General features: G+C 49.0%; 1 protein-coding gene across 5 annotated transcripts in view; it reads left to right on the top strand.

The window, feature by feature from the left end:
• The first annotated feature begins 2,105 nt into the window (after positions 1 to 2,105).
• LOC140392522 (polyhomeotic-like protein 2) overlaps positions 2,106 to 27,786 on the top strand; it is a 289,127-nt gene continuing 263,446 nt past the window's right edge. For 4 of the 5 annotated variants that reach the window (XM_072477780.1, XM_072477778.1, XM_072477779.1 and 1 more), the window contains exon 1: positions 2,106 to 2,186. The gene's annotated coding sequence lies outside the window, so the exon portion shown is untranslated. Of the gene's footprint in view, positions 2,195 to 27,786 lie in introns of all 5 variants that reach the window. The other variant, XM_072477776.1, reaches the window with a different exon arrangement.

Genomic DNA, 27,786 nt, shown 5'->3' with positions numbered 1-27,786 from the left:
CTTCACAGTGCTACCGGAGTGAGGGGGTTCACGCTGATGGCAGTCACCCTCCCTGCTGTGTGAGGGTCTTTAGGCTTCATGAGGCTGGAAAGCACCCCTTTTCAGAGCCCCCACTCTGCCCGGCCACTGATGGGACCCCAACCATGAACCTCACAGTCACCCTCTGTAGTGACCTTGTGGATTCAGCTACTGCCAGCCACATTCCCAGCAGTCACTCTGGAAGGGGAATCCCACAGCTGTGATATCACCACAGGTCCAGCAAGGAGGACATGGGAAGTGTAGACCAGCCATCGGATCCCTTTACACCTAGAGGCATGATGGGCCGCGAGTGACCCCCATCCCCCCAAGATGCCGAGGCTGAACCCCCCACCTGGCCCCGCGTTGAACTTATCTGAGCCCCTCACATCCTCTCCGCTGCCCCTTCTGTGACTGGCACCCTGGGTGGTAATGGTGACCTGAGCGCTCAGCTCCGATATCCCGTTTAGAGGAGAGGTCACCAGGTTCTCATACAGCTGCTGTAAATCATGCCAGTCCATCCAGTGAGTGGGGATGTCCCGGCTCACTAATCATATTATATCGTATTAAAATGAGGCTCCCAGCCTGCCCTGGGGGATTTCTCATCACACCAGCGAGGTAGTCTGGAAAATCGGAAAACACAATCCCGCCAGAGAGAATCAGGTTTTCCGATTTTCACCGAATTTTCTGCCTGCATCACCATTCTCAATGCTGGGTAATGCAGCCTCAGAATCGCCCCATTATGTTCAAGCAAACTCGATTCAGAACCTCGTTGTTAGACCTACTGAACATGGTGGCAGCGAATGGAAAATGGGGGCTTATCTGATGGTGGAACAGCGTCAATAGCTCTCCAGTTTGACCCTCATCACCAGTTGTATAAGGCCACGAAAAAGTCCACACCGAGGAGTTCAATGAAACTTAGTTTGTTTACAATAACTATTATATACGTCACACAGTAGATCCCAAATGAGTCTGTCTTGCTGGAGCTTAACTGGCTGGCTTTATATGCCCGACAGCTAGCATTGTTTAGAGGTCCCCTGCCCTCTCAACAGGGGGAGCTCGTATACTACAAGGTTCACAGAGAAATTAATTCTTCCCACCCCGTAAGACCCTTGTGGGTTTTAACACCCAGCTTGTAGTCACCTGCTCTAATATCACCTTGGGTGGCTTAACATCAACTTTAGTCTGATACGGCCCAGGGATGATTTACTTTGTGAAAGGTGCCACATAAATGCAAATTGTTGTTGCACCAAAGAACTGCTTCAATTAATGTGCAAGCTCAAACACTTTGATATTTGGATATAAACTGCCATCCAAAATACCAAAATGTTATTGCTTGGAGTGTGGGCTAAAAGGGCTGTTCTCCTGAGTGAACAGCAAGCTGTGAGGTACGTCACATAGTGCTTGCCTTCCAGCTTGACTTTTGTTTAGTTATATAAATTGTACATTTCAGAGTTCTTGGCTGTGTTATTGGAAAATAGCCTCGTGCTCGGAATTGTTAACGGTGGGGGTGTGTGTGGATATGCAATAAATTTGCATTAATTGAGAATAAGTATTGCAGTATCAGTTTGGCATCAGATCTCCAGGCACCAAGCTGCAGAAAGAATATCCAACATTTGCTTCTATGGAGAATGTCAGTGGCCTGTTGCCTGGCAACAGTGGCTGCAGAAAATAAACTACCTACTGTTGGCAACACATTGATTAAAAACACATCCACTGATGCCTGGCCAAGAAAATATCATTATTGTCTAAGTGGAATACAAATACAATAGCACTCAGTATTCCCTGAGTGTGTTCACAGCTCCTGCTCTGGGTGAATGGGGCCAGGAAGAAGCTGTGATCACAAAATGAACCAGTTCTGTGATCACCAAAGTCAGCTCCAGTGTGCTGTGTCACTCGTGCAAGTTGCTGTTTATGTGGCGAGCATAATAAGCAAATAAAAGGCATTAAATCCCCCCCCCCTTGTTACAATGCACAGTGGTACAACCCTGTTAGTATTGACCTGACCCAGAAGTACAGAGGCGTGTCTGTGGAATATTGCACCAGTCCTATTGGAATATCCCTGTCATGTGATGCATATTGGAATGCAAATGAATTGTCGAATTTCCCCTTGCTGTGGTGTCGGGACAGAGGAATGGAGTAGAGTGTCAGCTTCATTTCCCAGGCAGGAGGTAAGGGGGTGAGTGGCTGGTGAGGGAGATTTTCGAGTTGAATGGAGTGACAGTGCATAAAGCAGCTGTTGTAAATGTTGGGTGGTTCAGTGCTGAGTGCATTATTGCTGTTAAAAGGATGCCAGTCAGGCTGTTGCGAGGTGTGCAGCTCAATTGCACGTCTATTAGGAGCTTGTTTCTCCGCGATTGCACTGAATCTCGGTGAGAAAGTCCCGTCCAGCAGCACGCAGTGAAGGGTTATTGCTGTGAGTGCCTTGTTCATCTAACGGTTCGCAGTCATTGGCACTAATGCCTCTTTTGGCAGTCTGTGCCACAGTCCGTGCGCTGGTGTAAGCGGTGCTGGAGCCGGGAAAAAGCACTCTTGCTGACTCTGATTGGAGTCTGACTCTGACAACTGCCCTAATCCTGGGCACTGGGGCACTAAACGGTGATGCCCTTTCTCTCGTTACCTGCTGCTGCCCACGCTGTGGCCACTGCACCCACACGGGTAACTGTGCCGGCTGTAGTTTCTATTTCACAATGAAAGGAATGATGCGAGGCATTCTTAAACTGCCATTAGTTCCTCATTTGCATAGAAGTGTCTTTGGGGACCCCTCTGCTGTGCGTGTTTGAAATAGTTAATGAAATAAAGACTGGGGGTCAAAACGTCCAGATACTGAAACTTCAGTAAAAGTAGTTGTCATCTGGAGACGGGAGGGAGTGGAGGGAATAACCCTAACTATTTTTTTTTGGAACCACCAAAGTTTAAATGTGTGTCCAGGGATAAAGTGAAAGTTGCTTTGACAGCACGGAGAGATCATCAATCTTTGAAATCTGTATAAATATTGCCTTCAAAGCCTGTCTGCTGAATATATCAGTACTGTGGATGCTTTTCAAAGAGATTTTTTTTTTAAATTTAGAAGTTACTTTATTTTTCCTGTTAATATTCTAGAGGGAAATTGGGAATGATAGCTCATTATCTCTGTACACACCCATTCCTGCTCATGCAGGAGGTGTTCTGTGTTGTTCATCTATAAGGAATGTTTAAGGAGTAAAAATATAAAATTAAGACAAAAAATACCTTTTTTGTTCTTTGTGTCCAGAAAGCATTGTTGAACAGTGCTGTGCTGACTGTTTAGGTGAAGCTGTATTAAACAGTGTTTAATATATTGTGGAGAACTCCACTGTTTGTCTGCTCCAGTGGTTTTCGAGGGATTGCTAAGTGAATTATTTGACCAGCAGATTAATTATTGGTCAGTGTCATTTTCCCTGTGTAAGGAAGCTATTACTGGAATGTGATTAGTGCTCCCACAACTGGTTTATTGATTTTTGGGCTAAACAAAATGAATCTACGGTTTCCTGCTTAGCCACCCTTTTCCAGAGTGCGAGGGTAGGAACTGGTTAAAATTGCTGCGGCATTCTGCAAGCCCAAATCAGAGCAGGCCCACTTTGTTCAAACATTGGGAAACTGGCACTTGTGCCACAGGGCTCGACCTGCTCTCTGTTTCAGCTGCTTGCTTTACTGAAGGGGAACAAAATGCATTGAATCATCCCACCTTGTGACAGGTGTGATAAGTGATATTAACGCTGCAGAGTGAGGTTGCAGTTATACCACGGGTATCCGCTGTGAGCCTCTTCTATGTGAGCCCACAGACTGGAGTTATACCGCTGTCCAGATTCCCTGACTGCCACTTCCAGATTCCGATGATCGCTAAAAAACATCAAAAAACACTTTTAAGAAGTATTTAGATGAAAACATGAGAAGCCATTGCATACAAGGCTAAGGACCAAGTGCTGGAAAGCAGGATGAGAATAGTTAGGTGTTTGATGGTCAGCACAGACTCTTTGACTGAGGGCACGATCCAATAGCTGTGCTGGAAAAGCAGCTCGCCACAGCGCAGCACTGCCGATGAGATCCTGCTCCCAGGATCCACCCGGCTTGCCAGATCCAATGCGATCTTGCCAGACGTTGCGATGTAAATCCTACCTATTGAGGGCGGGATTAGTTTTTGGCAAATCCGCATATTGGAGTAAGGCAGTTAGTCTCACTTTAATGTGCAGATTCCCGAGGTACCTGAGGCTTTGGGATGCATCCCCTTCGTCTCGGAGACCTCGGGCGAGCGCTGTTCAGCACTGGTCTCCACAAACCTTTTGGCTAAGATCAAGTGTAGTCTCATTTGATCGAGGGAAGCTGAGGATTTCGATGTCGATCGTGGATTGGAGAACTCGGAGGGATTGAAGTCGTCAAAGAGGAAACGTTTGGAGCTTGGCTGCTATTGGTGGATCTACATGCTGGCCTAAACTTCGGGTTTAGGCCTAACGCCGATACAGTTTCACACCCACCGTACGAGCTATGGATGCAGCTGCATCCCGACCACCAGGCTGGGGAGTGCGAAACACTGTCCGAGTCACAGTGAAGAAAACGGAAGGAGAGTCACCTTTGGACCGGAAACACTTCGTGAAGAGGGTGCTGCTCGAGTGTTGTGGGTTTAAAGCAACAGAGATCTTCTGCTTGCAAAACTTCCCCAAGAATGGTTTCTTTGATGTCACCTTCAAGAGCGTCGCAGCGTGCATCAAATTCTTGAACGTCTTCAAGGAAAAAGGTAACCAGAGTCCCTTGTCGATCCTGACTGCAGAGCCTCTGTTTACGCTACCGGCACAGCGAAATCGGGTTGTTACACTGCACACGTACAACCCCCACGTCCCTGTGTCTGATGTGCTCACGTTCCTCGCCAGGTACGCTGAGCTGAAAAGTGACAGCGTGCAAGTGAAAGACACCTTCGGCATCTGGACAAGTGAGCACCAGGTCAAGGTGACCCTAAGAACGGACAGCAACGGAGCCATCCTGCATCCCCCCCTCCAATTTCGCTATTGGAGTAAATCGTGGCTACCTCTACTACGTGGGACAGCCACGGGTATGCCACACCTGTGGCAAAACGGGGCATGTTGCCGCAAACTGCAGTGTGACCTTCTGCAAGAACTGCAGGCAGGAGGGACACATGACTAAGGACTGCAAAGAAGACAAGTGCTGCAACCTGTGTGGGGAGGCCGGCCATCTTTACAGGGCCTGCCCGAAACGCGGGGCGACATATGCACAGATCATCAGCAGCGGAGTCAAAAAGGCGACCAGAGAGGAGGTGCATACACCCTCCACCGAAAAAGACACCACGGCACAGAATGAGGAAAAGCAACAGAAGGGCCCCCAACAAAAAGAGGAGGCCCCAGCACCTCCTGACAACCCAACCCCAGCCCCATCTGATGAGGAACACTCTATGGAAGAGGAAGAGGATGGGACAAAGAATAAAGAGCCCTGGGAAACCGTGAACAGGGACAAACGTAAGAGGAAACAAAAAAACAAACTGAAGAACCCCCTGAGGGGTAGTGGCAAAAAGCGACACCTCTCAGCCGGCGCACTTAGTGCCGACACCTCATCCGATGAGGGAAAACAGGACAAGAATCGGCCTCAGATAAAGAGGCAAAGCACCAACGTGGAACGGAAGGCACAGACCCCCCAGACCACCGACCGGGAAGAAAACAAGGTCACAGACCAACCCCCGATAGCAACGAGCAGCAACAACCCAGGTGAAGACCGGCCTGCAACCCCAACACCTACTGACTGCCACGACGAACCCCAGGGCTACACCACCCCCCCCAATGCATCTGCATCAAAATCACGGGGCCAGTACGGACCAGAACAGTTTTCTCAGCCCTGCAACTGTACTAAAGTTTGCGAGCACCACCGGCATGCTGGGGAACATTCAACAGCTGGAACAGCCAACTGTATAGACTCTGGACTCTTGAGACTGGTAAATCTATCTTTTTTATAATGGGTTTAAAAATTGCATCCATAAATGTGCGAAGCATCAAAGATACTTCGCGGTGTGTAGCCACACTCAACTATTTGGCAAATGTAAAAGCTGACCTACTGTTCCTGCAGGAGTGCGGAATTCCGCACCTCAGCAACTACAGGCGCTGGTCGAGCTGGTGGTCCCACGGGCCATCCATCTGGTCAGGAGGAAACGACTGCCGCTCCTCCGGCCTGGGTATTCTGCTGCGGGGAGGCAACTTCACCATCTCCGACGTTAAGGAGGTGGTGGGCGGGCGCCTCCTCGTAGCAGACGTGAAATACAAAAACACCCCTCTCAGACTTATAAATGTGTACGCCCCGGCCGTAAAAAGTGAGCGGCTGGCAGTTCTTCAGCAACTCCCACTGCTGTTGGCCACCTCCAAGCCGGTCATCCTGGGTGGTGACTTCAACTGCATCTTCGATGCGGCTGGACGATCCAGCAGAGCCGACAGCAAACTAGACGCTACGTCCAGACCCCTGATGGAAACGGTAAAAGACGCCAAGCTGCTCGACGTCTGCAGCAACCCTGCAGACGGAGCGCAGCGTAGATACACATGGTCACGGCCAGACGGGTCCGTCCGCTCCAGGATAGACTTCTTCTTTGTGTCCTGTGCTTTCACGGTCAGGTCCACCGACGTAAGGCCGGTGTTCTTCTCTGACCACTGCCTCCTACTGGCCGACTGCCACCTGCAGGAAGACCAGGGGGTAGGCAGGGGGACGTGGAAGCTAAATGTAAAACTGCTGACCCCTGAGAACCTCGAGGAACTCAGGAGGGATCACAAAGGTTGGAGAACCGTGAAACCCCTCTTTGAGGCCCCACATCTCTGGTGGGAAGCAATCAAGGGGAATATCAAGAGGTTTTTCATCCTCAAGGGCGTTCAAAAGGTGAGAGAGAGACGAGGGGTCATGTCCAGGCTCCAGAAAAGTATGCAGAATTTGCTCCAGCTGCAGGCGATGGGGGTGGATGTCAAGGAGGATCTCCAAGAGGTGAAGAGCCAGCAAGCCTCGCTCTACACCTCGGAGGCCTCCACGGTTATCTTCCGTTCCAGAGTCCGCTCCGTGGAGCAGGACGAAAAGTGCTCACGCTTCTTCTTCCAAAAGGTGCACAGAGAGACCTCTGTGATCAGCAGCCTGAAAGAAGAAGATGGCTCTGTAAAGTCATCGCAGTCTGACATCCTGAGGATCTGCCAATACTTTTATGCCAGACTGTATGACCTGAAGCCAACAGATAGCACTGTTTCCCAGACCTTCCTGTCGACTATCACGGAGGTCATAGGCGACAGCGAGCTGGAAAACCTGGACAAAGCACTAACTCTAGACGAGCTGACAAAGGCCGCCAAGTCCTTCGAGACGAGTAAAACTCCCGGAAGCGACGGCTTACCGGTTGAGTTGTATTCGGCTCTGTGGGACTGGATCGGCCCAGACCTGCTGGAAGTGTACGAGAGTATGCTTCTGGAAGGCAGCATGTCAGAGTCCATGAGGAAAGGCATCATCACCCTCATCTACAAGCAGAAGGGGGAAAGGGAAGAAATTCAAAATTGGCGACCCATTTCACTGTTGAATGTGGACTACAAAATTCTAGCAAAGGTCATCGCCAATCGGGTCAGGTCTGCTCTGGAGTCGGTGATCCACCCTGACCAGACCTGTGCTGTACCCGGCAGGAAGATCTCTGATAGCCTCGCGCTACTCAGGGATACGATCGCCTACGTGCAGGACAGGGGGGTGGACACTTGCCTCATCAGCCTTGACCAGGAGAAGGCTTTTGACAGAATATCGCACACCTACATGATGGATGTGCTCTCCAAAATGGGGTTTGGGGAGGGAATTCGCAATTGGATCAAACTGCTCTACACAAACATCTATAGCGCAGTCTCAATCAATGGGTGGGAATCAGAAAAGTTCCAGATCAGATCTGGAGTCAGGCAGGGCTGCCCTCTCTCCTCTGCCCTTTTTGTGTGCTGCATAGAACCTTTTGCCGAGTCCATCAGGAAGGATCCGGGTATAAGAGGAGTGACGATCCCAGGCAGTGGAGGCATGCAAGTCAAGGCCTCCCTGTACATGGACGACGTTGCCGTCTTCTGCTCGGATCCCGCGTCTGTACGCAGGCTCTTGACCACCTGCGACCAGTTTGAACTGGCCTCTGGAGCCAAGGTAAACCGGGGCAAGAGCGAGGCCATGTTCTTTGGGAACTGGGCCGACCGGTCCTTTGTCCCCTTCACTGTCAGGTCAGATTACCTGAAGGTGCTGGGGATATGGTTCGGAGCTGCTGGGGCGTGCACCAAAAACTGGGAGGAGCGCATAGGAAAGGTAAGACAGAAACTGGGCTGGTGGGAGCAACGCTCCCTCTCCATTGCGGGCAAAACCCTGGTCATCAGGTGTGAGGTACTCCTCGGTGCTACTGTACGTGGCGCAGGTCTGGCCCATAACCCGACCCTACGCCACAGCAGTCACCAGGGCCATCTTCAAATTTATCTGGCGATCCAAGATGGACCGTGTCCGAAGGGACACCATGTACAAACCTCTGGAGAAGGGAGGGCGGAACGTACCCAACGCCTCCCTCATCCTGTTGGCCACCTTTTGTGTCCAGCTGCATCAAGCTGTGCGTGGACCCCCAGTATGCAAACACCAAGTGTCACTACATACTGAGGTTCTACCTGTCCCCGGTGTTGCGAAGGATGGGCCTGGCCTCATTGCCGCGGAACGCTCCAAGTAGTTGGACCGTGCCGTACCACCTGTCCTTTGTGGAAAAGTTTTTGAAGGAAAACACCTTTGACCACAAGGCAATGAAGCAGTGGTCAGCATGTAATGTCCTCGAGGCCCTCAGGGAAAAAGAGACCGTGGAGGACGTTGGATGGTTCCCTGAGCAGACTGCCAGAGTCATCTGGCAGAACGCCTCATCACCAGAACTTTCAAACAAGCACCAAGACCTAGCTTGGCTGGTGGTGAGAAGGGCCCTCCCTGTCAGATTCTTCATGCACACCCGAAGGCTCTGCGCCAATGCACGCTGCCCTCGGAGTGGCTGTGGGGGAAATGAGACGGTCACACACCTCCTTGTGGAATGTGCCTTTGCAAAGAAGGTCTGGAGAGAGATGCAGTGGTATTTGTCAAGGTTTATCCCAAACAGATCTGTGACACAGGACTCTGTGCTCTACGGACTGTTTCCAGGGACACACACCGAGACAAATATCAACTGCTGCTGGAAGGTCATCAACTCGGTAAAAGACGCTCTTTGGTCTGCCCGAAACTTGCTGATCTTCCAGTGCAAAGAATTGTCCTCGACCGAGTGTTGCAGACTGGCACATTCCAAGGTCCAGGACTACGTGCTGAGGGACGCACTCAAGCTTGGGGCAGCTGCCGCCAAGGCGCAATGGGGAAAGACCACTGTGTAAAGTCTTTCCAGCAAATGTACACCGAGGGGCGGGTAACAGTGTAAAGCCCCTCGGTCGGGGAAACCAACACTCCAATGTACAAAAAAAACTGGCACTGTAAATATTTAAGAAGGAATTGTAATGTAAAGAGTGATATGTGTATGACAATATCAAAATTGAATGGAAGAAAGTCAAGGCAACATGTAACCCTGCCGGAAATGTACAGTCAAGACAATTTGAAATGTTTCTGTAATGCTCATGATAAATTTTTATGAATAAAGTATATTTTTTTGAAAAAAAAAAAAAAAACTGGTCTCCACAAACCGGGACCTGACCGAACGGCACTTGTGGGGGTCTGCTCGAGGCCCCCAGCTGCATGCCCTTTGGGGGTGTGGTGCCACCTGGGTGCCCTGGCAGTGTTAGCCTGGTACTTTGGTGGTGCCAGCCTGGCACTGCCCAAGGTGCCCAGCTGCATGGGCAATTCCAGGATGCCAGGTTGGCACTGCCAAGAGACTCTCCCATCGTGTGTTCGGGGTGAGGGGAGGGGATCGATTTGGGGCCTCTTGAGAGTGGGATGACATTTAAAAATGGTGTCCCGATCTCACTGGGAGGTCCTACGAGCGGGGCTCTTCCCCCACCACCACAAGGCGGTGTGTGGCCTCGGCCGCACGATCCCCATTCAGGCCCCTTTAAAGATGAGTCACGTTGTCTTGCCATGTGTTTGTCTGCGAGTGCCGCGATGCAGGTGGCTAAACGGGATTTGGGAGAATCACTACCTTGAGTGTTTGCTAAATGGAGTATCGTCATTAATCAACAGTCTGTAAGTTGTGAAGTTCCAGAGAGTTTATACTGCTGCCCGCCAACCAGAAAGTGAGTCTGAATCAAAGTCGAGAGGAAACATTCAGTTCCCTCCCGCCCCAGCATCTTTCACAATCACTCTGTTTTACAGTCCGTGAAGTAGTTTTGAAATGTGGTCGCTGTTGCAACGTAGGAAACTCAGCAGCCAATTTACACACCGCAAGATCCCACACACAGCAATGTATAACAACCACATGATTGTTTTTGTCATATTAATTGCAGGATAAGTATTGGTCAGAACACCAGGAACAAACACCTCCTGTTCTTCGGAGGAGAATAGCCATTGGGGGGGTGGGGGGCACAATCTAACCGAATTGCAACAGAGTCCTGTGTCAAGTACGTTTAGCTGGGTGGTTCCTGATACTAAGTGCCGAGAAAGACCATGCTCTCGAACGGGACTTTGTTGCAATTCTGGGCCTCAGGCCCCGCACTACCCATACTCCACCTCACAGGCAGGGCAGCCCCAGGCCTGATTCTCCAGTATGGGCACAATGTCAGCCTGGCACCTTGGCAGTGCCCTCAGATGGTCCAAGGCAGAAGATGCCTGGGTGGCACCAGCTGTGCCAGGGTGCCACCTTGCCCAGAAGATCTCTGAGAAGGCGTTAGATCCCAATGCCTCGCGTGCATCAGGCAAGCTGCATTTTAGTGAGAGACCAGCTACTCGCTCTGATGCAGATTTGCCAAATACTGATCCCGCCCACAATGAGTGACATCTTGTGAGATCCCGTTAGATTTTGTGAGCCTGGCAGTTCTCGGAAGAGGCCTCTCCTGGCATCTACCAAGGCGCAATGCGGCCGGAAAATTGCACCTGGGATCTTTTGCAACCACCTAAAGAGGGAAGGCTGTGTTATATCCGAAAGATGGCCCCTCTGGCAGGGCAGCGTGCCCTTGGCACTCATCAGGGATACTGTTCAATGAGAAAGTTATCTCTTCCATAACGGTCAGTCTTGCCTTTACTTTCTATGCTATGGAGGCTCGAGGTTGTGGAGTGGAGGCTTGTGGTCTGTTGCATTGGGCAATAGGAAATGAAGGACTGACTGATTGGAAGGTGCTGCAGATTGAGACTGCTGGCTCTGGGAGTCTCCCTCGTCTCCTCTCTACCTGGCAGGTGAACCGTGCCGCTGGAGTTGGGTGTGGATTAACACTGACCCCCGCTTTCATCACAAAGCATGCCAGTGTGCCAAACCGTAATATTGAATGCACCGCATCAACTTCTACTTTAGGTGAAAGCTTGGCTGGTTTGGTGCCATGGTGTATTATTATTATTATTATTATTATTATTATTATTATTATTATTATTATTATTATTATGGAACTACCGGCTTCAGAAGTCTGGCTGTTGTAGAAACGAGAGGCTAAATTTGATTACAAATTAAGACGCCAGTCACATTGGGTATATTTGGGCTTTGAATTTGATGTGGGAGCAGCTTAATTGGCAGCAGAAGGAATCGACCACTGAAGATGTCTTCAAACTAAATTGCAGGAGATTAGAAATGATACAGTTCAGAATTCTGGTCTCGAGTCTGTGCTGGTACAGTGTAAAATCATTTCGGTGTAAAAAGCAATTTTATATAACAGTTTGTACAATCTTTAGTGAGATGTCAAAACAATACCCGGACCCCAAACATTGAACTGTTAAAGACTGGACATTTTTTTAATAAACAATTTTATTGAGGTATTTTTGGCATATAAAACAATGACGTTGTATAGTACTGTACAAAAAAGAAAAGCAAATAACTCATCGTACAAACCACAACTCTATTCTCGCAAGGACCTGCCTGCTGCCCCCTCCGGGCGAACCCCAATAGTGAACCTCTCGAGGTGAACTTAACTTTCTCCAGACCAAGAAAGCTCGCCATGTCCAAGAGCCATATTTCGGTCTTCGGGGGCCTTGAGTCCCTCCATGCCAACAGTATTCGTCGCCGGGCTACCAGGGAAGCAAAGGCCAAGACATCGGCCTCCGTCTCCTCCTGGACTCCCGGGTCCTCCGACACCCCAAAGATTGCCACCTCAGGATTCATTACCACCCCAGTTTTCAAAACCCGGGACATGATGCCCGCGAATCCCTGCCAGTACCCCCTGAGTCTGGGGCACGACCAGAACATGTGCACTTGATTAGCCGGCCCATTGGCGCATCTGGCACACTCTTCCTCCAACCCGAAGGATTTACTCATCCAGGCCACTGTCATGTGGGCCCGGTGCACACCCTTCAGGTCCTCAGTCTGTGTATCCTCTGCTCCCATTAGTTCTTTGTAAATATCTGAGACTCTACCCTCACCTACCTCTCCCCTAGAAACTACTCGGTCCTGCCTCCCCTTTGGCGGGAGGCGTGGGAAGGACGGCACCAGCCTGCACACGAAATCCCGCACCTGTAAGTATCTAAAGTCATTCCCTCCCGCCAGGCCAAACTTCTCCTCCAGCGCCCTCATGCTCGGGAAGCTCCCTTCCAAGAACAGATCACCCACCCTCGCAATCCCCGCCCTCCGCCACAGTCAATACCCACTATCCATGTTCCACGGGGCAAATCCGTGATTACCACAGATTGGGGTCCACACCGATGCTCTCACTTCCCCTATATGCCTCCTCCACTAGCCCCAGATCCAAAGAGCTGCTACCACTATAGGGCTGGTGGAATACCGCGCTGGTGGGAGCGGCAGAGGCACTGTAACCAGGGCTGCCAAACTGGTACCCCTGCACGAAGCAGCCTCCGTCCGCTCCCAAACTGACCCTGCACCCACCATCCATTTCCTTATCATCGTTATGTCGGCCGCCCAGTAGTTGTTGCTGAAGTTCGGCAACGCCAGCCCCCACTCCCCTCTGCTCCTTTCGAGCATCCGCTTCCTCACCTGCGGGGACTTCCCCGCCCAGACAAATCCCAGGATAATTTTATTCAGCCTCTTAAAGAAGGACCTTTGGGATGAAAGCGGGGAGACACTGAAATATGAACAAGAATCTCGGGAGAATCGTCATCTTAACAGTCTGCACCCTCCCCGCTAGTGACAGCGGGAGCGCATCCCAACTCCGAACCTCCTCCCTCACTCGTTCCACCAGTCGGGACAGGTTGAGCTTATGCAACCTGCCCCAGTCCCCGGCCACCTGTATCTCCAAGTATCTAAAGCTTTCTCCTACCAGCCTGAATGGCAGCCCCTTCAGCCCACTCTCCTGCCCCCTCGCCTGAATTACAAACAACTCGCTCTTAGCCACGTTCAGTTTATATCCTGAAAACCGGCCAAACTCCCTCGGGGTTTCCATGATTCCGTCCATCCCCGCCATTGGGTCCGATACGTATAAAAGCAGGTCATCCACATATAACGAGACTGTATGTTCCACTCGACCAGCCCTTTCCAGTCCCTTGAAGCACTCCAGCAATTGCCAGCGGCTCTATGGCCAGCGCGAACAGCAGTGGGGAGAGAAGGCAACCCTGTCTTGTCCCGCGGTGCAGTCTGAAATAATCTGATGTCGTCCTGTTCATCCTTGCACTAGCCTCTGGGGCCTGATATAACAGCGTAACCCAGTCAATGAACCCCTCCCTGAACCCAAACCGTCCCAGCACCTCCCATAGATACACTCACTCGACCCGGTCAAAAGCCTTTCCGCATCCATAGCTACCACTATCTCTGCCGCCCTGCTCTCCGGGGGCATCATAATGCCTACCCTTTACAAACCCGGTTTGGTCCTCTGCAGTTACGTCCGGTACACAGTCCTCAATTCTAGTCGCCAAGATCTTGGCCAGTAACTTGGCGCCTACGTTGATCAAAGAGAACGGCCTGTAAGACCCACAACCCTCCGGGTCTTTACCCTGTTTCACAATAAGCGAAATAGTGGCCTGCGACATCGTCGGGGGTAGGACCCCTCTGTCTCTTCCCTCGTTAAAAACCCTGACCAGCACCAGCCCCACTATCTCGGCAAACCTTTTTATGAATCTCCACCGGATACCCATCCGGCCCTGGGGCTTTACCCGACTGCATGACCTTCAGGCCCCCCAATACCTCTTCGATCCTGACCAGGGTCCCCAGTCCATCTACCACCCCCCTACTCACTCTTTGGAAGGTCAGTCCGTCCAGGAATCGCCTCATCCCCTCCAGTCCCCTGGGGGGTTCCGGAAGTGTACAGCTTACTATAAAAGTCCCTAAATGCCTTGTTCAGCCCTGTTGGGTCCCCCACCAGATTTTCATCCCCATCTGCTATCCTTCCTATCTCCCTAGCCGCTTCTCTCTTCCTTAGTTGTTGCGAGCGTTCTGCTGGCCTTCTCTCCGTGCTCGTGTATCGCGCCTTTTGCCTTTCTAAGCTGCTCTGCGCCCTTGCCTGTAGTCAGCACCCCGAACTCGGCCTGCAGCCTCTGTTGTTTCCTGAGTAACTCTGGCCTCAAGGACCCCGCGTAGCTCCTTTCCATCCATAAAATTTCCTTAACCAGATGGTCCATTTCTGCCCTACCTGTCCTGTCCCTATGAGCCCGGATTGAAATCGGCTCCCCTCTCACCGCTGCCTTCAGCCCCTCCCAGGGCACCGCTGCTGAGACGTCTCTGTTATCATTTACCTGCAGGTAATTCTGCATCTCCTGAGCCTCTCACACACCGCCGCGTCCGCTAGCAATCCAACTTCCGCGTCCGCTAGCAATCCAACTTCCGCGTCCGCTAGCAATCCAACTTCCGCGTCCGCTAGCAATCCAACTTCCGCGTCCGCTAGCAATCCAACTTCCGCGTCCGCTAGCATTCCAACTTCCGCGTCCGCTAGCAATCCAACTTCCAACCTCCATTGTGGGCGCTGAAAGCTATCCTTGCAAATCTGTAGATCTACGCAGTGCGGAGCATGGTCAGATATGGCAATTGCCGAATATTCTGCCCCCACCATCCCGGCCAGCAAGTCCCTACTCATGACAAAGAAATCAATTCGGGATTACACCTGGTGTACGTGGGAGTAGTACAAGAACTCCCTCGCCAACGTCCGGCTAAATCTCCACGGATCGGCCTGTAAGACTTCCAAAGATTCTCCTTCCAGACACCGAGAAAAATTATTCTCACCTCCAACTTAAATCAGCGACCCCTTATTTTTAAACTGTGACCCTTGGTCCTAGATCCCGTGTGCGTGTGCGTCTCCACCTGTTTCATATTCACCCTTAAAGTGGAATTAGCAAGTTTCTGACGTGTTGTTGCTTCACTGGATAACTTGAGGCCACAGTAGGAAAAATTGCACAAGGTCAACTCTTGTGATCCCACTAGCAGTGTGCCAGGGCTGTAACATCCACCCTCCAGTTACTCATCACGTGCACACAGCAGACTCCTTCGTGCAGCTTGGTTGAAGCGGAGTTTTCTGTGGGAAGATTCTTTGTAAAGTCTGTATGAGAATGATGCTTCATTTGTATGTTGCAGTTTGAGTTTGTACCCTGCTGCTGTGTAAACAAGATGGTAACTAGATAGGGCCAGGACAAACATTGGTCCGAGAGGAAGAGTGTATAAGTGAGGAGCTAATGTTGGACTTGTGTACAGGCTTCCTCATCTCACTCCGAGGGAAGATGAGGAATGACATTTTGACCCAGACGGTGGTGGGAGTCTGGAACTCGCTGCCTGAAGGGTGATGGAGGCAGAGACCCTCCTCCATCTTCAAGGTGTGTGGATGTAGAATGACTGGCTGGTACCAGGGATGACATTTACCAGTGAATTGAGCAACGGCTGCTTTGCATCAAGATCAAAATTGGTCAGTTTAAGTCTCATAGAGATTGTGAAAGATATTGAAAGAAGGGAGACTTGCATTTCATAGAAGCACAGTAAGAGGCCGATTGGCCGACCTCCGGTGACGGCGGGCGGGAGGCGGCCGCACAATGGAGGGCTCCCGTTCGGCAACGGCATTTTCGGGGCTTTAAGCCCGGTCCCACGGTCTGCGGAGGCGGCAGAAGCAGGGAGGAGGCACAGTGAAGACACAGGAGGAAAAAAAGAACAAAGAAAAATGTCGAGAGTGAGCAAGAAAACGGCAGGGAAAAAAACCAGCTGGAGGTCTGTCGGGGAGTGGAAAGGTCACCGCGGGGTCACCAGGAAAAATGGAGGCTGGAGCACCAGGGGAGGCCGCACTGCTTACGGCTAAAGAAATAACTAGGGTGATGGCTGCGGAATTTGAAAAGCAGTTGGCGCAGATTGCGAAATGCATGGAGACGGTGAGGAAGGAGATGAGGGAGGTTTTGAGTGCGCTGGTGGAGGAGGCGGTTTCCCCGGTGAGGACGGAGGTGGCGAGCGCAGTGGCGGAGGTGCGAGAGCAAGGGGAGGCGCTGAAGGAAGTGGAGGAGACGTTATTGCAGCACGGTGATCAACTTGCCTCGATGGGGAAAGAGATGTGGAAGGTGATGGATACTAACAAGGATCTGCGAGGAAAAATGGAAAACCGATCCAGGTGACAGAACTTGAGGATTGTGGGGCTGCCCGAAGGAGTTGAAGGACCGAAACCGACTGAGTATTTTGCTGCGATGTTGGCAAAACTATTGGGGGAGGGGGAGGACCCCTCCCGATATGAACTGGATCGGGCTCATTGGTCATGGCGGCCTGTACCAAAGGCTAGTGAGCCGCCAAGGGCAGTGACCCTGTGCTTCCGTAGGTACAGTGTGAAGGAGAAAGTCCTGAGCTGGGCCAAGCAGAAGCGGGTGGTGCAGTGGGCTGGAGCTGGTATACGTGTATACCAGGACTTTACGGTGGAGCTGGCAAGGAGGCGGGCTGCCTTCAACCGGGTGAAGAGGGCACTGTACATTAGCAAGGTGCGGTGCGGCATTGTATATCCAGCAAAGCTGAGGGTGACTTACAAGCTCAGGGACTTTTATTTTGGAACGGCAGAAGCAGCGGAGGAGTTTGCGAAAGCAGAAGGACTGTGGCAGAACTGACAAATTGGGGAATGGCCATGTGCCGATGTAACCTCATGACTGTATTTTCTTCTTTTTTGTATCACTGCGTGCGGGTGTAGAGATTAAAGGAGCCAATGTGGTACAGATTTGGACAAGGGACGGGACTTTCACTCGAAATGAGGGTTCTTTGGGGTGTAGGTGGATAGGCGGGGTTTGTGTGCTAAAAGGGGATCTTTGGGCTTTCCTAGGGCAGGGCAAGTGGGAAAGGGACCCGGGCGGGGGCCTCCACGCTGGCAGGTGTGTGCCGGCCAGTGAACGGGAGTGAGGTGGGGGGAGGGGCTGCGGCCATCGGAGCCTGGCAGAACAGGGTCCGAGTGGTCTAGCCGGGGTGGAAAGTTGGGGGGGGAAGGAACCGAGGTTGGGGGGAGGAGTTTTACAAGAGGCAGTGGACGGGAGGAGCTGGAGACCTGCGGTGTGGTGGGGTGGGGGGTGGGAGCTGTGTAGATTAAGGGTGACTATGGGTAATCCCTGATTCCTTTTTGTCATTTGTTTATGTAAACACGCGGGTTGAGGTTCGGGGGTTGGTGGGCGGATGGGATCGTTGTTACTATGGGAACTGACATATCTTGCTGATTATTGTTTATTGTTGATGGATGTAAAAATGAAAATATGAAAAAGGAGGAGAATAAAAAAATTATTTTAAAAAAAGAAGCCGATTGGCTGGTCATGTTCGTGCCGGATGGGGGAAACCCCCCCCCCCCCCCCCCCCCCCTCTGCTAAAGTAAACATTCCATCCACTCTATCCAGGCCCCTCACAATTTCCTACATCTCAATCCGTTCTCCCCTCAGCCTCTGTTCCATGGAGAGCAATCCCAGCTGATCTAATCTTTCCTCATCTGTAATTTTCCAGTCTTGGCAACATTCTTGTAAACCTCCTCTCCACCCTCTCGAATGTAATTACATCCTTTTAAACTAATGTGGCACGGGGATGGGAACTGATGCAGGAAGTTGGAAGGTAGTAAAACAGGGACAGAAATAAAAGGCAGTAAGGGGGAAAGTGTAAGGCAGAGAAGCCATAGTCAAAAATCAAAAAGGGCGACAGTACAAGGTACAGTGACTGAGGGGAGCTCAGTGAATAGGACCAGGAATACGAAAAGAAACAAAACGGGAAGTGAAAACATTAATGGTAAGCGACACGGCAGGTTGTTACAGGAAGATATGGGTTCAACGACAAGGAAAATTAGGAGAAAAGTTAAGAGGAAATAGAATTTAGGAGAGGTTACTGATCAAGGTGTTAAGATTCAAAACAGAGGTATAAAAGCCAGCATAAGTGTACTTTACCTGAATGCTCGTAGTATTCGGAATAAGGTAAATGAGTTGATGGCGCAAATCATCGTGAATGACTATGATTTAGTGGCCATTATTGAAACATGGTTAAAGGATGGTCACGACTGGGAGTTAAATATCCGAGGGTATCAAACTTTTCGGAAGGACAGAGTGGATGGTAAGGGAGGTGGTGTAGCTCTGTTATTTAAGGATGACATCCGGGCAACAGTAAGGGATGACATCGGTGCTATGGAGGATAAGGTTGAATCCATTTGGGTGGAAATCAGGAATAGTAAGGCGAAAAAGTCACTGATAGGAGTAATCTATAGGCCACCAAATAGTAACATTATGGTGGGGCAGGCAATAAACAAAGAAATAACTGATGCATTTAGAAATGGTACAGCAGTTATCATGGGGGATTTTAATCTACATGTTGATTGGTTTAACCAGGTCGGTCAAGGCAGCCTTGAGGAGGAGTTTATAGAATGTATCCGCGATAGTTTCCTCGAACAGTATGTAATGGAACCTACGAGGGAACAAGCGGTCCTAGATCTGGTCCTGATGTAATGAGACAGGATTGATTCAGGATCTCGTAGTTGGGGATCCTCTCGGAAGGAGCGATCACAATATGGTGGAATTTAAAATACAGATGGAGGGTGAGAAGGTAAAATCAAGCACTAGTGTTTTGTGCTTCAACAAAGGAGATTACAATGGGATGAGAGAAGAACTAGCTAAGGTAGACTGGGAGCAAAGACTTTATGATGAAACAGTGGAGAACCTTCCAAGTGATTTTTCACAGTGCCCAGCAAAGGTTTATACCAACAAAAAAGAAGGACGGTAAAAAGAGGGAAAATCGACCGTAGATATCTAAGGAAACAAGGGAGAGTATCAAATTGAAGGAAAAAGCATACAAAGTAGCAAAGGTCAGTGGGAGATTAGAGGACTGGGAAATCTTTAGGGGGCAACAGAAAGCTACTAAAAAAGCTATAAAGAAGAGTAAGATAGATTATGAGAGTAAACTTGCTCAGAATATAAAAACAGATAGTAAAAGTTTCTACAAATACATAAAACAAAAAAGAGTGGCTAAGGTAAATATTGGTCCTTTAGAGGATGAGAAGGGAGATTTAATAATGGGAGATGAGGAAATGGCTGAGGAACTGAACAGGTTTTTTGGGTCGGTCTTCACAATGGAAGACACAAATAACATGCCAGTGACTGATGGAAATGAGGCTATGACAGGTGAGGACCTTGAGAGGATTGATATCACCAAGGAGGTAGTGATGGGCAAGCTAATGGGGCTAAAGATAGACCAGTCTCCTGGCCCTGATGGAATGCATCCCAGAGTGCTAAAAGAGATGGCTAGGGAAATTGCAAATTCACTAGACTCTGGGGTGGTCCCGGCGGATTGAAAATTAGCAAACGTGACACCACTGTTTTTATAAAAAAAAAAATAAAAAAAAAGGAGGTAGGCAGAAAGTGGGTAATTATAGGCCAGTGAGCTTAACTTCGGTAGTAGGGAAGATGCTGGAATCTATCAAGGAAGAAATAGCGAGGCATCTGGATGGAAATTGTCCCATTGGGCAGACGCAGCATGGGTTCATAAAGGGCAGGTCGTGCCTAACTAATTTAGTGGAATTTTTTGAGGACATTAACAGTGCAGTAGATAACAGGGAGCCAATGGATGTGGTATATCTGGATTTCCAGAAAGCCTTTGACAAGGTGCCACACAAAAGGTTGTTGCATAAGATAAAGATGCATGGCATTAAGGGGAAAGTAGTAGCATGGATAGAGGATTGGTTAATTAATAGAAAGCAAAGAGTGGGGATTAATGGGTGCTTCTCTGGTTGGCAATCAGTAGCTAGTGGTGTCCCTCTGATCAGTGTTGGGCCCACAACTGTTCACAATTTACATTGCCCTTGGTCCCCAACTCCAAATCATCAATGTGTCCAAGTTTGCAGACGACACTAAGATAAGTGGTAAAGCAAAAAGTGCAGAGGATACTGGAAGTCTGCAGAGGGATTTGGATAGGCTAAGTGAATGTGCTAGGGTCTGGCAGATGGAATACAATGTGAGGTTATCCATTTTGGGAGGAATAACAGCAAAAGGGATTATTATTTAAATGATAAAATATTAAAACATGCTGCTGTGCAGAGAGACCTGGGTGTGCTAGTGCATGAGTCATAGAAAGTTGGTTTTCAGGTGCAACAGGTGATTAAGGAGGCAAATGGAATGTTGTCCTTCATTGCTAGAGGGATGGAGTTTAAGACTAGGGAGGTTATGCTGCAATTGTATAAGGCGTTAGTGAGGCCACACCTGGAGTATTGTGTTCAGATTTGGTCTCCTTACTTGAGAAAGGACGTACTGGCACTGGAGGGTGTGCAGAGGAGATTCACTAGGTTAATCCCAGAGCTGAAGGGGTTGGATTACGAGGAGAGGTTGAGTAGACTGGGACTGTACTCGTTGGAATTTAGAAGGATGAGGGGGGATCTTATAGAAACATATAAGATTATGAAGGGAATAGATAGGAGAGATGCGGGCAGGTTGTTTCTACTGGCGGGTGAAAGCAGAACTAGGGGGCATAGCCTCAAAATAAGGGGAAGTAGATTTAGGACTGAGTTTAGGAGGAACTTCTTCACCCAAAGGGTTGTGAATCTATGGAATTCCTTGCCCAGTGAAGCAGTAGAGGCTCCTTCATTAAATGTTTTTAAGATAAAGATAGATAGTTTTTTGAAGAATAAAGGGATTAAGGGTTATGGTGTTCGGGCCGGAAAGTGGAGCTGAGTCCACAAAAGATCAGCCATGATCTCATTGAATAGCGGAGTAGGCTCGAGGGGCCAGATGGCCTACTCCTGCTCCTAGTTCTTCTGTTCTTATGTTCTGTAGTGAGGTGATTAGAGCTGCACACCATATTCGAGTTGTGGCCTTACTAATGTTTTATTATAATCCCAGCATAACCTCCCTGCTCTTATATTCTGTGCCTCAGCTAATAAATGGAAGGATTCCATTCGCCGCCTTCAGCACCACATCGAACTCCTGTTTCCGGGATCTGTGGCTATTCACTCGCAGATCCCTCTCTTCCCCTCTACCTCTCGGTGGAATCCTCCTGTTTATTGTGTAATCCTTTGCCGTTTTCTGACGTTCCTCCCATTTCTCTTGACTTGAATTTTGTTTGGCTATTTTCTGCCCATTTACCCCTTTCACCCTTTTCTGGATGTCCAAAAGCTCTTTTAGACCCAGTAGATCAGGTTTTGAAACCACTGCTGTGACATCGGAAATGCAGCAACCACTTTGCATCGAGCAAGATCTCGAGCAGCGATGTAATTTTTGTTTTTGTTTTAAGGGATGAATATTTGGCAGGACACTGGGAAGAACTGAATTTTGATTAATGTGAGGCCTGACTTCTAAAGGTTACACAGGACAGATACTGCCTTGGGAGTGTGTGCCTGGATTACTGCACTCCTGTCCCTCACTCTAACCTTCAACTAACTGCGGTGAGAGTGCTGCCAGACTGAGCCACAGCTGGCACAAGGTCAATAAATGACAGTCCGTTAGTTAAAATTGCAAAATGGCTTCTGACATTGAAATCCACAGGTGGCTGTAATAACCAGCGTGGGACATGCGGACCTGTAAACTCTGGAATTCCCTCTCCCCAAATCTCTCTGCCTCTCGTTGCTCCATTGACCAGGACTGTGGTCACTGTCGTAATATACACCAGTATATCATGGTACAGACACACACTGATGGACACACAGTGGGACCAATCAACACACACAACACCGCAGCCAATCACCAGTGAGAGCACACACACTATAAAGACAGGGGACATCAGAGTTCCCGCTCATTCTAGTAGCAGCTAGCTAGGATCACAGAGCTCACAGCCTGCAGCACAGACATTCACCATGTGCTGAGTGCATCACCTGGTTAGAACAAGGCAAAGGTCTTTAGTTAAAGCTGGTATCGTATTTACCCACAGTTCAAGTATGTTTAAATAGTTAACCTTTTTTAATAAAATAGTGTTGCACTACTTCAAGTGTTGGTGACTTGTATGTGATCCAGAACACCCAACACATCAGTCACCTGTTCTCCGACCTCATTATGTAATTAATTATTAAATTCGGAGTATCCAAAATCTGGATAAAGAATAGCGAAGCTCCTGGTCCAGTGAGAGTCACATGGTTTTGTGTCACCTTTCCCAGAATGTTCTACACACCCCTCCCCACCCCGTCAACAGGTACCTTCACTGTCAGACAGGGGCTAACGTTCTAACTCGAGGTACATTACATAACATAGTACAGATAAATACACTGATTGTAAGAATATTACACACCTTGCTTTCCTCATTCGATCAAGTCAATAAAGACCATGAGCTGGATTCTCTATTTTGGCGACTTTGTGCTGATGCCAGCGGACCTCGGCCGGGATTCTCCCCTACCCGGCGGGGGGTCGGAGAATCCCGCCCCATGTGGACTTTTACCACTGAAATATCGGCACAAAACCCTCACCGATTCTGGGACCGGAGCCCCGCCGAAAATGGCCAGAGAATAGCAGACGGCCTGCACCGGTTGCGTCGTACAACATGGCCGCCGGCCGTCCGCGGACCTAACCCACCAACTGCGACCCCACAGTCCAGCCCCCAGCCCTAGCAGAAGCCGCCCCCCCGCCCCCCCCCCCCAGCCAGCGGCACGTGTCCCGGCCAAGTACGGCAGAGCTGGACACCGTCCGCAGCTAGGATGCCGAGTTCCCGACGTAGGCGGAGCATTGTGGGTGGTACGGCCGTTGACACGCCAACGCCGTTGAAATGGCACGTGTCACGATGATGCCAGTTTGGAGGTGGTGGGGCATGACAGACCAGCATCCAACTGGTGCCGGCTCTGATTTTGGTGTGGGAATCCATTCTCCGCCCGATCGCCGATCACGATTCTGGCCTTGGGCTAGGGAGAACCCCGCCCCATTCCTCCGAGTTGCCTTGTCACATTGTTGGATCCATGGCAAAACCACAATACGACAAAGTCACAATAACTCCGACCCCCTCACTCTGGACAACCACTGGCCAGTTCGACTCTGGCAATCACAGATGCATCTTGGCACCCAAGGCACCTTGAGACTGCCAGCTGGCAGGGGCATTGCCAGGGTGCCAAGCTGGCACTTTGCGTACTGCCGATCAGGCTGGGAGTGCCCTGCGCGGGTGTTGGGTGAGTTGCCTTTTCTAACCTCCCCAAATGCATCAGCTCTTGTTTCTCTGGGCTGAATTCTGTTAGCTCCCTGACCAGTCCATTGCTGTCTCCTACCGTGCACAGATTCTCTCCTCGCCATGATCCAATTTTTTTGTGTTGTCTGAAAACTTCTTGTTCATTCCCCCTACCGTTTCCATCAGCGTTGTGAATATGCCACAAGAAGCAGGAGGGCTACTGCTGAATCCTGCAGAACTTACTGGAAATAGCTTTCCAACACCCGTCACCAATTACCCTTTGTTCTGGCCACTGGGCCAATTCTCTATACAGCTCGCGACATTCCCCTGGACCCATTGACTCTGATTTTTTTTTTTAAACCGTTTGCTACGTGGGACCTTGTTCAGAGTCTTTGCTCAAATCCACGTAAATCACATCAACTACACCAACCTCATTCAATCTTCTTTGTTACTTCTTCACAAAATTCAATTAGATTAATCAGGCATAACCTTCCCTTAACAAGCCCATGCAGACTGTACTTGACTAATCCGTGCCTTTCGAAATGATGATTTATGCTGTTTCTCTGAATTCTTTACATTAATTTTCCCAATAGAACTGATGGACTGACCTGTAATTGTTCGGTCTACTCTCGCTCCTTTTTTAAACTAAGGTACAACGTTAACAGACCTCCAATCCGCCAGCACAACACCTGCATCCAATGAGAATTGGAACGTAATGGTCAGAGCCTCTGCAATTCCTCCCTGGCTTCTGTTAACCGCCTGGAGTACGTTTCATCTGGCTCTGGGTATTTATCCATGTTCAGCGATGCTAATCCCCTTGAGACTTCCCCTTGCCCTGTGTTCATCACATCCAATAATTCACACCCCTTCCCCTTTAACTACAATGTCCACATTGCCTCCCTCCTTTTTGTGTGAAGACTGATGCGAAAGTACTCATTAAGAACCATCCCCACATCAGCCACCTCCACACATTTGGTCTCTTAATGGCCTTGCTCTTTCCTTAGCTATCCCCTTACTCTTAATTTTCCAGAGCTGTCCATCAAATAATTAGAGGCAATCATTGACCCTGTCCTCTTTCCCCCAGGAGCTGTCACCACCACATCGGTTTGAAGTTTTGATCTGCTTCAGAGAGAATTTCCTTGACCTGTTAAGATTCATGAAAATGTGTGGGGTTGAGGAGCATTTTGCAATTGCATCGACTGCCATTTTGCAATGTTTGAAACGCAATGTCCAATAAAACACTTTACATTCCCTTGTGGTTCAGAACCTGTGAAATGGGAAGCTTGGCAATTTAAATAATGAACCTATTAAACTCTCTTGTTAGTTGGCAGGAAACACTGCTGGAATAGAGTGCTAATGTGCATCTGCAAAGTCCCGTCAAAAGCTTCAGTCTGAGTTGCAAGTTTCTATTGAAAAGACTTGGCTGTTTTTCTGTGTGAATCTGTTTTTCTTGCTCTCTCCAGTAATAGAGATTGGAATCAATAATCTAATGCTGGTCAAAATATTTCCAATTTGTTTTGCCATAAAAGCGTTCTTGCATGTAACGCACAATGGGAACTGTTTATGCTGCTGTCCCCGTGTCTGATGGCTTGGCAAAGTCAATCCGTGTTTTATTTAGTGAAGGAAGTTTGTACAGTAGTTTTAGCTGTCAATCAGTTTCCTATTTTAGAAAAAACTCATTCCAATTTTGAAATCTCTTTTTTTTTTCGTCAATTGAATATTTTGTCGTTTGCTCTGGACTTTTTTTACTTTAGACAGATCAGTAAGTGGATCATTTGGGTCCACTATTTTCGCCATGTGCATCATTAAGCACCTATGTACAATCAGTGTGCATGAACTCCATGGTTGATGAATCTTGTAAACCACTGAATATATAGCTACATGAAACCTGCCTGTCACATTTTATCAGGGTCAGTGTTTTAATAATATCCCCCCCCCTTTCAGCTTCGCCTCTCTGAATAAGAAAACGTTGCCTGATGGATAATTCTATTTTTACATCCAGTATTTCTTGGCAGACTCCACCGACTCCTTGCTCCTTATTACCTGCCCATTTTGCCTCTTTTGAAAATGAGAACGGGATGGATTAGGACAGGAAGGCTTGGAAATTCTTTCATTTCTGTGCCATTAATAACTGCCCTTGGCCGTCCTGATTCTGCGTCACTTTTCACTTTGTCTTGTTTGTGGCTGAATGAAGAGGTCAGGAAAAGGTGATGGTCAGTTCTTCTCCTTCTCCAAGAAGATCGTCATGAGGCGGATTATCGAGAAGTGAAGGTATTCTGATGTGTGCGTGTGCGCGTCCGTGCGTCCATTGAACGCAGAAGTGTACAAGGCCTTGCACATTGAACATTGAAATAAGAACTGGAAAAGAGTTAATGATACTTGGAGAAAAATGTTCACATTCCTGCCTTATTTTAAATGTCAGTGTGTGCTAAAGAATACGATGGAAATGCAGCACTGCCAACACTCTGCAGTTTGCGTCAATGCATCAAAAGAATAAAGATAAATATTGGCCTTGCTGAAAATTCCCCCATTTATTGCTCATTTTCAGTGCACACGACTGTACTTTTTGGCAAAGTTAACAGCTGCTTTTTTTCTTCATCACTATATATTCAGAGGGTAACTCGTTTTCACAAATTGCCTTCGTCTCGGGATGATGAGCATTTCAAAGTCTTGAAGTGCCAGGATTCAATGCCGTTTTAAAAAGCTTTTTTAAAAAAAATATTTTAAAAATTCATTTACATGATGTGGGCAGGCCAGCATTTATTACCCATTCCTCCATGCCCTTCAGTAGGTGGTGGTGGGCTGCTTTCTTGAACCGCTGCAGTCCATGTGGTGTAGGTACACCCTCTGTGCTGTTAGGGAGGGAGTTCCAGGATGTTGACCCAAAGACAGTGAAGGAACGATGATATATTTCTAAGTCGGGGTGATGAGAGACTTGGAGGGGAGCCTCCAGGCGGTGGGGTTCCCAGGTATCTGCTGCTTTTGTCCTTCTAGATGGTAGTGGTTGTGGGTTGGGAAGGTGCTGCCTGAGGAACCTTGGTGAGTTACTGCAGTGCATCTTGTAGATGGCGCACACGGCTGGCACTGTGTGTCAGTGGTTGTCTGTTTGAATATTTGTGGATGGGGTGCCGATCAAGAGGCTGCTTTGTCCTGGATGGTGTTGAGCTTCTTGAGTGTTGTTGGAGCTGCACTCGCCCAGGCAAGTGGAGAGTATTCCATTACACTCCGGACTTGTGCCTTGTAGATGGTGGACCGGCTTTGGGGGAGTCAGGAGGGGAGTTACTCGCCGTAGGATTCCCAGCCTCTGACCTGCTCTTGTAGCCACAGTATTTATACGGCTGGGTCCAGTTCAGTTTCTGATCAATGGTAACCCCTCCGGATGTTGACTGTGGGGGATTCAGTGATGGCAATGCCATTGAATGTCAAGGGGCGATGGTTAGATCCTCTCTTATAGGAGATGTGTGGCATGAATGTTACTTGCCATTTGTAATAATCTTTATTAGTGTCACAAGTAGGCTTACTTAACACTGCAATGAAGTTACTGTGAAAAGCCCCTAGTCGCCACAATTCTGGGGCCTGTTCGGGTACACGGAGGGAGAATTCAGAATGTCCAATTCACCTAACATGCACGTCTTTCGGGATTGTGGGAGGAAACCGGAGCACCCGGAGGAAACCCACGCAGACACGAGGAGAACATGCAGACTCTGCAGAGACCGTGACCCAAGCCAGGAATCGAACCTGGGTCCCTGGCACTGTGAAGCAACAGTGCTAACTCTGCTACCGTACCACCAGCCCAAGCCTGGATATTGTCCAGGTCTTGCTGCATTTGGACATGGATTGCTTCAGTCTCTGAGGAGTCGCGAATAGGATATAAATGGGAAAGCTGAGTTCTTGCTCTCTATTTGAATCTTTCCTAGATTCCGCGCTGAGTGCAAAGGTTGGAAAATTGCCCATGTGGAAGAATCTGATTGGCTGTCCTTGCTTTTTCATTTCTCCTTCCTCCGCACTAACAATAGCAACAAGCAGTTTGAAGAAGAGAGGATGTATTTGTTGCAATATTTTTCCAACTGGTAAGATTTGGAATGTAGAACTAGGATACATTCCCATTTCCTAAAGAATATTGAGGGAAGATTGGGACATGACAGGAAGTGGATAATTCTCCTTAATCTCAGATTTTGTCAGTATTGTCCCCATTTTGCTGCTACGTGTAA

Source organism: Scyliorhinus torazame, chromosome 16, assembly GCF_047496885.1.
Source record: "Scyliorhinus torazame isolate Kashiwa2021f chromosome 16, sScyTor2.1, whole genome shotgun sequence".
NCBI classification, from domain to species: domain Eukaryota; kingdom Metazoa; phylum Chordata; class Chondrichthyes; order Carcharhiniformes; family Scyliorhinidae; genus Scyliorhinus; species Scyliorhinus torazame.
This window is presented reverse-complemented; position numbering and strand designations above follow the sequence as displayed.